The sequence below is a fragment of the Pleurodeles waltl genome, chromosome 6 (assembly GCF_031143425.1).
Source record: "Pleurodeles waltl isolate 20211129_DDA chromosome 6, aPleWal1.hap1.20221129, whole genome shotgun sequence".
In the NCBI taxonomy this organism is placed as follows: domain Eukaryota; kingdom Metazoa; phylum Chordata; class Amphibia; order Caudata; family Salamandridae; genus Pleurodeles; species Pleurodeles waltl.
The window spans coordinates 845,322,399-845,334,747 of NC_090445.1; positions in this window are offsets into that span (position 1 = coordinate 845,322,399).

Below are 12,349 nucleotides of genomic sequence, written 5' to 3' on the forward strand. Positions count from 1 at the left end.
TAATATTAGGCTGGATGCATGTGGAAACACTTGATGACCTGGGATAAAAACGTATTGATCCGGGTGAATAAACACGGGGAGGATCTGAGCATATCTGTTTGCCAGTATCTTCCACAGAATCTTATAATCTGCACCAGGAATGGCAATTGGGCTGTACATTGACAGTCTGGTAGGATCCATGTCAGGTTCTGGGAGGGATACCAAGAGGGACTGTCGGACAGACTGAGGTAATTCCCCAGACTTCAAAACATCATTAAAAATCTCTGCTAAGGGAAGGGTGATTCTTGTGACAAAAGTGCTATAGTACTCTATTGGGACCCCGTCTAGGCCCAGGATTTTATTTTTTGCCAGGTCCCAATTGGCTGTTTGACATCTGTGGGTGAAATTATTGCATCTAGGCCTTCCCAAGCAGAGTCAGAGACTCAGGGGAGGTTGAGTCCTGACAGAAAGGCACTTGCCTCCTCAGAAGGAGGGGGAAAGCATCATAAAAAGAGGAATAGTACCTGAGAAACCCTAGTAGGATACCTGGTTGCACATAGAGTATCACAATTGGGTGAGGTTATTTCTAGGATGGGGCCTGAGTGAGTGTCCTGTCAGACCAGCCAGACAAGGAGGCGACTTGATTTGTCATCTTGTCAATGTGTCTTGGCCATATATAGGCACTGAAGTTGAAGCAGCACACGCGCTCCAAAAGGGTTGGGTGGTGTGTTTTGGCCTCGGCCAGCACAATGCCCCGATAGCAGGAGACATTCAGTCTCCTCAATCTTCCTATCCACTGTCCTGCAGACCCCCTACTACCTACTGAAGACAGAGTACCCTTGTGACCACTTTAAAGGCGTCCCACTCGGGTGCTCTATTGGATGCTGAAGTATGGTTCTCTGTAAAGTAGTGTTGAATGTGTAACGCTTGAGATTCATGAGAAACTGGGACCTCAAAAGAGTTGCGGGTGAGACACCATGTAGGTGTTGGGGGATTGGGGCTTTTCACTGCAAATCCACCACATGTATATCATGGTCTGAAATACTGCATCCTAGGTAGCATTCTAGACTGTGTCTACCACGAAGAGAGAGCAGAGAATGCGATCCAAGTGCGTGTACATGTTGTGCGGTGCAGAGTAAAAGAATACACTTGGGAGTTTGAGTGCTTGGCCCGCCAGACATCTGCAAGTGCCCACTGATAGACCCACCCTGTGAAGAACTCAGAATGTGAGTGTGGGAGAGAACGAGGAAGTGGTGGGTAGGAGCGGTCAAGCTGCGTATCTAGCATGCAGTTGCAGTCTCCAGCTAGTACCCACGGTGCTTGAGTTCTCTGTGCTAGCACACCCGAAAGTGCAGCCCAAAAGGCCTCTTGGTCGAGGATTGGGGCCTAAACACTCACTAAAAAAATGCGGGAGCAGCAGAGCCAATCCTCCTCTAAAACATGCTGTCCTTCTCCATCAACAACGGTATCAAGCACCTGGAAGGGGACCTGTGGGTGGATCCAAACCATTGCCCACTATCAGCAATGTCATGACATGTTATTGTTTTAAACTCAAGGAAACATTAAGATCCTAAGAAACACATAAAGCAGAAAATACACTAATTGCAGAAAAATGTGTCCCTTCTGGAGATTAGGGCTAAAAATACTATTGCACGGATATTAGCCCATAGAATGACAATAGCCAATGGCAATACAAAGTCGGACGTTCCCCCTGCTCCTACTTTTAAAAGAGGGCTGACAAACAGTAATATAGATTACTTTTTTGTAGTTGGTCTCTCATGGCCCTCTCTGATGGATATGGAGGTAATACCAAGAATGGATAGCGACCACCAAGCCTTAAGTGCTAATATACAAACTAGCTTGCTCGTGAGTATCAACGTGTCACCGGCAATTAATGTTGATATGATCGAGACCTCTAATAACAGGAGAAATGTTAAATGGATGGCAGTTGAGAAAAACACTCAGGTTTTAACACAAATGCATAACTTGTTTGCCAATATGCTATCCCCAGTAGTATTAATGGGTGGGGAGAGGTTTCAAATTGTTAACCTTCAGCTGAGACATTTTTTTGTAAAAGTAGGACGCAGAGATGATTGTCAAAAACAGTTTCCTTCCTGGTATTCAAAGGAATGCAGAAATGCTAAAACAAGCCTATTGGAGGTGGTGAAGGTAGGTTATCACATACAAATAGTCATGGCTAGAAAGAGGCACAAGAAAATGAGCAGTGGATGAAATTATCAGAGACATGGCAGCATGGTGATCCAAAGGGCTTTAGGAAGTTGATAGTGACTGGGACCCGCACTACTGACAAGCATTTAGAGACTGTTATACCTTCCGGAATGTGGGTATCTCACTTTGAAGGTCTCTGGACTGAGAGGGATGAGGCTAACACACAAGTACGGTCCCATACCAAGAGCTGGGCCATAGAGCACTCAGAGCTGAATGACATAGGGAATAACCAAGCAAGTATAGGGCAAGATACGAATAGGTTTTCCCTTGCCGAAACAGCCAATGCACTCAAGCAGATAAAAAGAGAAAAGGCTGCTAGTCTGAATGGCATTCCTGGGGACATGTAAGGGGTAAGGGTGGCAGACAATTTGTCGTCGGGCCTGCAAGTGGAGAAAAGCAAGATTACTCTTTACCAGAGAGCTGCCATAGGGAGGAGGTACAGGGCATCAGCAGAGGGATCAGTGTCACCAGCCCTGGAAGTATATAGAGCTGTGGCGGTGGCAGCTGCCACGGTTGGGGGATGAGACGGGGGCTATGCTAATGGTGCAGCATTAACACAGATGGAAAACTAGCATTTTTTTATCTACCTTTGAGAACTCCCATTAATCCCTTGAGGTATGATTTGGTGTTAAATAACATCCATCTGCTAGTCTTCCTAAATCCCCTCTGATCCGCAATTGCGCACACCATGGCTGAAACATGTAAATCTTTTATGTGAAATAGTAAACGTGAAAGAGATCTGGAATGCTCCTGGGAAAATGGACAAATAAGTCTTAGAGGAGCTGCTAGCACAGGTGTTTTAATTAGAAATTATTAATTAATGTTTATGTATTGTGAAAAATGGGTTTATGTAGAAAATTAATTACTTAGAAAAATAATGCACACGTTTGAAAATGTGACCTTGAAGAATGGCCATCACTGTTCGCGAAATATACTAAGTAATGATTAATACTTATGAAATATCGAATATGTACTAGGTTAATGCAGTAATATGTCATATTAAGGGTTTTGAAGTATGCTTTAGCTTTACTTAATTGTAGGCCTTAACTTAGCGAGTGTCTTGGCCTATTTTGCCAGGCCTCATGCAGCCGCTGTATTCCTTAGCTGTTAATAAAACTGTTGAATGAGTGAATTAAACAGTGAAATGTCCATTGTCTTGTTAAAAGTGCTTAACAGAGCTTTTCATGAGAACCAACTTCAAGGAGATGATGTTCTTGTTGAAGATACTGACTGGAGCTGAAGATGCAACAATATTGTTACCTGACAAGCCAGATGATGAGAACATCGTAAGTCGTACCAATCAACTGCATGTGAAGAGTGAAATATTTGAATTCATTGATTTGGTATAGAAATATTATTGGGTAAAGTATGAACGTACGATTAACTGACCAATGGGGATAGTTTAGGTGACTTTGATATAACAACACGACAGAGGAGAATCATTCAGATTTATTGAGAACTAGAGACTTGAGAGAAGAGACTTTGGAGAGGTTCAAGATTCATTCTGTCATTGGGCTCATATGAGAGAGAGCCTGATGCTTTGCTGATCGACTGATGACCTGAGGACGAAGACTGATTCTGCTTTGCTGACCCATACCGAGGATAGGTAGATATAATGAGACCTGACTGTTATGTATTTTATGCCTTTTCTTTCTAGTTATGAACTGTGCTGTTTGGATCGATCCATTGCTAGATGTTTTCCAACTTTTGTGTTACTAAACGTTTTGCATGAAGCCCAACATGCTGATGCTAATCTGGTGTTAGTTAAGTGCTCTCACTAATGACTGACGATTACAAGGACTAAAGATTGATGAATTACCTTGCTGAATTCCATGTATGTTATATCTTTGTCGCAACTGACTCTGCTATTGTTTTGCACGCTAGCTCTGGAATGTGTTGTGGTTCAAGCTTTGATTAGATTGCGTTTCTTCTGCCACTTTGGACAACCAGTATTGTTTTTATATGTATTTCATTTGATATTGAGATTAATCTACATGACTTTAGCATTGGTAATATAGGCAAATAAACGTATTAAACTTTTATTAAAGGTGTGGTTATTCATGGCTGAAAGATCATGGTGCGTGACATTTACTGACTCCATTGATTATTCATTTTATTGATTGCAAATGATTATTGATTATTGTGTATTGATTATTGTTTTATGTACTTACTGGCGCTATGGTAATAACTTCTTAATTACAAGTCAAAAGGTTAATCGACCTATTTGCGTCCCGTTGTAAGTTTACTTATTATGGTCTGACACACTAACAGAGCTCAAAGGAATTACTGAGATTGGGTTTTAGAGAGGACCTGGAACGACTAGAACGAGGTGTCTGCTCAGTTTCAGGTTCACGAATGCATTCCTTGTTTTGAACCGTATCCTGATAGAATGTCTCCCTTACAGGCAAGATGCTTAAATGTGCAGTTTAGATGTATTATTTTACCGTTCAGAAGTCTTCCCGCAAAATGGGACAAAACAGGCCGTTCAACAACAAATTGCCCTTAATCCTTACTACACAGAGAAACAGAGACACATTTCCTTTTCTTTTTCTCTTCCTATAGACAACCTTGGAAGAAATGAATTATCCCACTTTGTAAATCTTTAGGCGTTAGACATTACTGTGACGTTTTGCGGATACTGAAGAGTGATATGAAAGAACAAATTGTGTTTGCTGTCTCACACTTTCTGCAGTGGGCATGGACGATTAGATTAAAACAAGTGGCCCAAAAGGTTCCCTAAGGTGTTAGGCTCAAGGGGGCTGTAACCAAGATCTCTATTCTGACTAGTATTGTTGGCGTACAGCAATCTGGAGATAAACCTCATCTTATCAAGTAACGTATTGTTATAGCTATTTATTTTAGTATATTGGAGATTTTATTTTTAATATTTGTATATGTTTCAAAATGCTGATGGAGAACTTTAATGGATTTCCGCTGAAATACAGTAAAAATATTTATACTATTGCAAGGATTACAGAGATTCAGCAAGATGAATTCCATTATGGCGGTGCCAGTTTTAAAAGTGAACGAGTGGCCTAGTTGTTTAAACCGCAAAACATGTCTGCTTTTTTAACGCGCACATGTGGTTAATGTGCTCTGCTTTTTAACTGAAATCCTGAGGCAAGGAATAAATTGCATTGGAAATATCCCTAAGAATGCTCCTTTCTTCATGGTGAACATTTGTGAAAGTATGTATTACGTGCAGCCGCTAACTCGGATGGGGGCCCCATTTCTAAAAAGCATTTAGTGGAAAAATAGTGGCTTTTGGTGAAAGATTGTTAATCTGCTTGAATCACCGCCTAAGGAAAAGGGTGGCACATCAACCTACACTGAGTCGACATTACGACAGTGGAAGCGTAAGTTACTAAAACAAGCACTTGGTAATGTGTTTGTCACAGAAAGGGCAACAGTGGCTGAATAAGGGAAATTAAACATTCATTTTTGGAAAAAGTGAAACTATTCCTGGTTGATAAATGTATTGCTTATTGCCACAATATATCGTGCCAGTATGGTGCACTGTGGGACTTGTGCCCAAGGAAATCACTACTAAAGACGAACTGCCTACTGGCACTGTAATGGTGTGGACTTGTCAACCAGTGGGATAGCATGGTGGACATTTAAAATCAGATGGTCTGACTCCGGCTAAGGTAACCGCATTGAGTGTGTCGAAAGACGTCTGCCTGCTTGTCAATAAACTGGATCGGAAGTATCCCTAAGAGTTTAGCTTTGTTCTCGGTATATACACACACACACATATATACAACTGTTACAGGCAACAAACTGAAAGCTTTGAACAAGAACTCAAATTTGATAAGACATTTCATTGGAGAAAATAATTGTGAATATTTTTTTCTCCAATAACATGTCAATTGTCACAAAAAACTGAGTAAATAACTATATAGGGAGGGGTAGTACCTCAGAGCTGTACAGGTTAATCTGGATGCCTGCATGTTACAATGCCTTACAGTTATAAATAATAGTGCATTGAAGTACAGTAAAGAAGAGGTACAATAAAGAATTAATATGTGTTTATTATAATCCATTGTAGGTGTGATTTTCTAAGCGAAAGCTGTAAAAGACACCTAGACTAGTGAAGTGAGAATCGTGAGGGAGAAGCACCAGACATCTGAGGCAGTCTCTCTTTTATCCACTTCCCTTTCGCCCCTACTGTAGCAGATGTAAGTAGTCTGTGGCATATAGTAGTGGAGAGGACTGAGGAGATAATTCTGCTCCGGAGGGCATCTACATCAGGTATTCTGACATACTGAAGTGCCTCTAAAAAAGACATAGATTTCCTCCTGAGCAGAACGTCAAAGGGCATTTATGTTAAGGCCTTAGCCATCCATTTGGAAAGTATGCAAAAACAGTTAAATGACGTCATAGATGAGAATAGAGCCATTGGAGAAAATATAAGGAAATTGTGTCTATAGTCTTTACAAGTTTGTAAAAAGGTGGAGGAGTTGGTGGCAGACACAGCCACTAAGCCTAGAGATGGAGGTCCCATTAGTATATCAATCACCTCTCAGGCTTTAGAGGTCTCTACACAAGCCACTCACGCAAGCTCCCCAATTATTCCTTTACACCTCCAGAAAGATTCAGTGGGGATCCACATAAGGCTAAACATTTTCCCACCCAATCATCTTTACATTTTCTACGTTGATTGATGATATTTGCTATCCCTTTGGAAAGCATGCAAAAACAGTTAAATGACATGATAGATGAGAATAGAACCCTTAGAAAAGATATAAGGAAATTGTGTCTAAAATCTTTACAAGTTAGACAAAAGGTCCAGGAGTTGGTGGGTGACACATCATCTAGGCCTAGTGATGGAGGTCCCTGTGGTATACCAATCACCTCTCAAACGTCATAGTTATTTACACAAGTAATCCACACAATTTCCCCAATTATTCATTTAAGGGCGCCAGAAAGATTCAGTGGGGATCCACATAATGCTCACATTTTTCTCACTCAATGGTGTTTACATTTCCTATGTCTACGGTAATTTTTGCTGAGAGGCAATCCAGGCGGCATTCATATTGTTTTATCTTAGTGTTGATGCTGTGGCCTGGTCCATGCCACTAGTTTCAAGAAACAATCCCATTTTGTATGATCTTGATGAGTTTAAATCGGAAGTTTTACAAATATTCGACTGACGATCTGCATCACAGGCCACAGATAACGATTTACTGGAGCTAAAACAAGGGAACAGAGACTAAGGCCCTCATTATGACATTGGCGGTAAATCCCGCTTACCTCCACGCTGACAGCCGCCAACTCACCGCCACGACAGCGGATAACCATTCACCATATTATGACACACACATACCAATCCGACAGAATTCAGCCACAGACACAAATCTGCCAGACCAAACGTCAGTGATAAAGTGGCGGCGTTAAAACCCACACCGTTGCACCAACAATACAACACCTACCACATTATGACCCACGAATCACCACAGTGGACATTTAACGGCAGTAAACCATATACACACCACACCGACACATCCACGCCACTATAAAACACACACCCACATTACCCACAACCCTTTACAATTACAATTCATTGGCATGAGACTGACAAAAAGACCACTGACACAACTACATACACACACCACATACACCCATACATCCCTCACGCACCCCACTTCAGACACCTTAACACATTACCCAACACACGCTCACCAACTCACATCACATAACACCCTTGGCATCACAAAGGCACCCCCGTTTCACAGAGGAAGAGTTAAGGGTCATGGTGGAGGAAATTGTCAGGGTAGAGCCACAGCTATTTGGAGCACAGGTGCTGCAGATATCAATAGCCAGGAAGATGGAGCTATGGCGGTGAATCGTGAACAGGGTCAACGCCGTGGAACAGCACCCCAGAACAAGGGATGACATCAGGAAGAGCTGCAACGACCTACGGAGAAGCTACGTTCCATAGCAGCAAGACACCAGCTCGCTATACAGAGGACTGGCGGTGGACCCCAAACTCCTCCCCTACAACTCACAGCATGGGAGGACAAAGTATTGGCAATAGTGCATCATGAGGGCCTGGTTGGAGTCGGAGGAGGACTGGACAATGGTAAGTCAAATTTCAACTATTATCACCCCCCATACCTGCATGCCATCACATACCCTTACCCTCACTCCCATCACTCCACTACATCCCATACACCCCACCATCAGATCTCACCAATCCCAATGCCAAGCCCTGCATGCTGTAGCAATGCATGGACACCCCTCACAGACCTGCATGGACACTCATCACTAAAGCATGCATAGCATAGAAAACTAACAATGCCACCGTACACCAACATACACAAGTAAAAGCTGTCAGGGCAACACCAGCCGTAAAGGGGAAACCAGGGATGTACAATATGTCATACACATTAACCACAACATGTCATTTACATCCCCACAGGTACCCCAGCCAATGTCACCGGAGAGGAGGTGCCAGCACTATCCAGTTCCCCAACAGAAGAGGCCCACAGTGATGACAGTAACTCTGGACTTCGGGATCTGGACAATCTACCTGGCCCATCAGGGACCACTGGACAGCCGGTTACCCAAGCCCAGTCACAGACCACCACAAAGCCTCCCCCATCAGTATCGAACACCACAGCACCCACTCAGCATCCCCAAACCTCTGTCTCCAGGGCACATCAATCAGCAGTGGGCCCACCTGTACAGGGACCCCAGGCTACACCTCGCACCCAAGACAATCAGGGACCTGGAGTCAGTGGCAATGGCATACGGTTGAGGGGACAGAGGCACAGGCCACCAGGGACACTGGGAGGACTGCTGTGTGCCAGGGGGAGGACAGGACCAGGGAACCGACTCTCCAGGAGGCACTCTCCAAGATCCTTGGAGCCTATCAACATTCCCAGGACACAATGGGCCCGATCCTGGACAACGTGCAGGAGAACAGGTGGCTGCTGGAGGGACAGTAGCAGGGGATCAGAGAGGACTTGCAGGCCATCAACAACACCCTGATCTCCATAGCCGGGGTGCTGGCAGACATGGCCAACATTATGAGGGAGGCAGCCTCGCACCAGCGGGCCCCTGCCACTAGCCAGTCATCTGAACAGCCTTCCACTTCCGCTGCCGCTAGTGGCCAGGAGGCCCCACCACAGGACTCACAGGCCACCAGCACTCCTCCTCCTGCAGGTGAACCACTTTGCAAACGTTCCCTGTGATCCAGACAGTAGCCAGAGACACTTGCCAAGACCCCGCCAGGAAATTAGACTCTCCTGATTGTCCCCCTTGTGTCCCACACAGTCACCCTGTCCACCTTAAACTGCCATTGCTCCCCTTCCTAAGTCCCCTTGGAAAATGCACCTGTGCTACAAACAGACTGGAACAATATCCTGGACTTTCCTCCACCATCACCCCATCCCATTGCACTTTCCCCCTATATGTTAGCACTTCAATAAACACCCTTTGATAAAAATCGATTTTGAGTATGTCATATATTTCAAATATGTATTGATTGAAACAGGTACAACCAGTGCAAGAGAACTGTACATAGAATCAGCATAGAATTAATGACCTGTAGCTGGCTGTTGTGATCACACCAGGAGTATTAGTCAAATCACCAACATCTGCAAAATGAATAGCCAGAGGGAACAGTAAGTGGGCATAGAAGTGGGAATTACCAGTATGCCAATGCCACACAGAATACAACCAAAGTCACTAAAATATAAAGTTACACTGTCTCATCTGTGTGTAATTGGAAGTACTGACGGGTTACAGTTGTTCTCATCCTCTGCCTCCTCATCCTCACTGTCCACAGGGTCAGCTGCTGTCACAGGGGCATCTCCAGTCTCCTCCTCCTGCAGAACAGGGACATTTCATCGGAGGGCCAGGTTGTGCAACATGCAGCATGCCACTACTATCTGGCAGACCTTTTTGGGTGAGTAGCACAGGGATCCACCTGTTAGATGGAGGCACCGGAACCTGGCCTTCAGGAGGCCAAAGGTTCTCTCAATTATCCTTCTGGTTCGCCCATGTGCCTCATGACAATGTTCTTCAGCCCTTGGCATGGCATTCCTCACAGGGGTCCGCAGCCATGATAGGTTTGGGTAACCAGAGTCACCTGCAAATATTGAAGGACAACATTTAGCCACACACTACTCTATATGGCCAGCACCATACCCATACAACAACATATACTGGGTGGGAACCAGGGCTCACCTATTAGCCACACCCTGTGCGTCTGTAGTTGGCCCATCACATTTGGGATGCTGCTATTCCTCAGGACAATGGCGTCATGTACCGACCCAGGATACTTAGCATTGATGTGGGAAATGTACAGGTCCGCCAAGCACACCATCTGCACATTTGTAGAGTGGAAACTCTTACGATTCCTGAACACCTGTTCATTCTGGTGGGGGGGACGACAAATGCAATATGTGTTCCGTCAATTGCTCCAGTTATATTGGGGATATGTCCCATTGCATAAAACTCGGCCTTCACAGTGGCCACATCCTCAACCTGGGGGAATGCAATGTAGCTGCACATGTGTTTTATCAGGGCAGACAACACTCTTGTCAGCACTATTGAGAACATTAGCTGTGACATTCCTGATGCCAGGCCCAATGTCACTTGGAAAGAACCAGTTGCCAGGAAATAGAGCACTGATAGAACTTGCGCAAGAGGAGGGATCCCAGTGGGATGATGGATAGCAGATATCAAGTCAGGCTCCAATTGGGCACACAGCTCTGTGATTGTGGCCCTGTCCAGTCCATAGGTGAGTATTATGTGCCTGTCCTCCAGTGTAGCCAAGTCCACCAGGGGTCTGTACACGAGGGTATGTCTCCATCTTCTATTCATCCTCAGTGGTAGGAATCTAAGGGACAAAAGAGTGAGGAGGCTGTCACAAACTGAACAATGGAGCCACAACAGTAGTTTGCAATCTGTAAACATGTAATGGATCAGTGTGATTTGTCGAGTATGTGCCAATTTCTCCTGTGACGCAGCATTTTCCATAGGCCTGCCCCCCTGAAATGGCAAGCTCCTGTCCTGTGTGAAGGGACAGGTGGAAGTGAGGTAATGCTGCTGACGTTGTGTGCCGTGGCGGGAGGCGAGAGGGAACCGCCGTGCAATTCATCATTGGTTAATATTGGGCCCTATGGGGTACAGTGGCCAATGGTGATCTACGCTGGCAGTGACGGTATGCACCGCTGCGGACGTGACCGCCATTTTCTATCATATTCCTCATTTGTTTCCTGACCTTCCATAGGAGAGGACCTACACTGCATGTGCTGCTGTGACCTGTGTCCGGAACCTACCATGGCCCGTGTGACCGGGGAAAGGGCCCCAGCCTTCACTTCTGAGGAGTTGGAGAGACTGGTGGATGGGGTCCTACCCCAGTATGGACTGCTGTATGGGCCTCTAGACCAACAGGTGAGTACACTGTGGGCATGATGCATGTGGTATGCATGTATGGAGGTGTGTGTGAAGGCATCATGTAAGAGGGCAGGGATGTCCTCCTGGCTGGGTACACATTGAGTGCTGGGCTATATAGTGCTGGAAACGGGTATGGTGGGCCATTTGTGTTACTGGCTGGACTGTTTGTCTAATGGTGTTCTCCTGTCTGTATTGCCTCTGCAGGTGAGCGCCCATCAATAGAAGGGTATATAGTGTGCCATCACCAAGGAGGTGCGGACCCTGGGTGTCTATGGCAGGCAGAGCACCCACTGTCGGAAACGGTGGGAGGACCTGAGATACTGGGCACAGAAGACCGCATAGGCCCAGCTGGGGATGGCCTCCCAACGAGGACAGGGTGCCCTGATGGCCTGCATACTAGCGGTGGCCTATCCAGAGCTGGATGGGCGCTTGAGGGCAACACAGCAGCCACAAGGGGGTGAGTGCAGTGGCCATCATTGAAGGAAATGGCTGGAGGGGTGGTATCTGGGTGGTGGGTGTGTGTCAGTGGGTGCCCCTAGGCCAGGCCAGACATAGCAGGGTAGGTCCTCTGGTGGCTAAGGGTCCGAAGGGGAAATACTGCCTATCTAGCTTGTTAGCATGCACTACTGGTCAGGGCTTTGTGGGTCCCAGGTGTGCTGCAGTTGGCGGGTTGTGCTCTGTCTCTGCCTTGGTGGCTAGCAATATCACTGGTAGTGCAATGCATAGTGCGTAG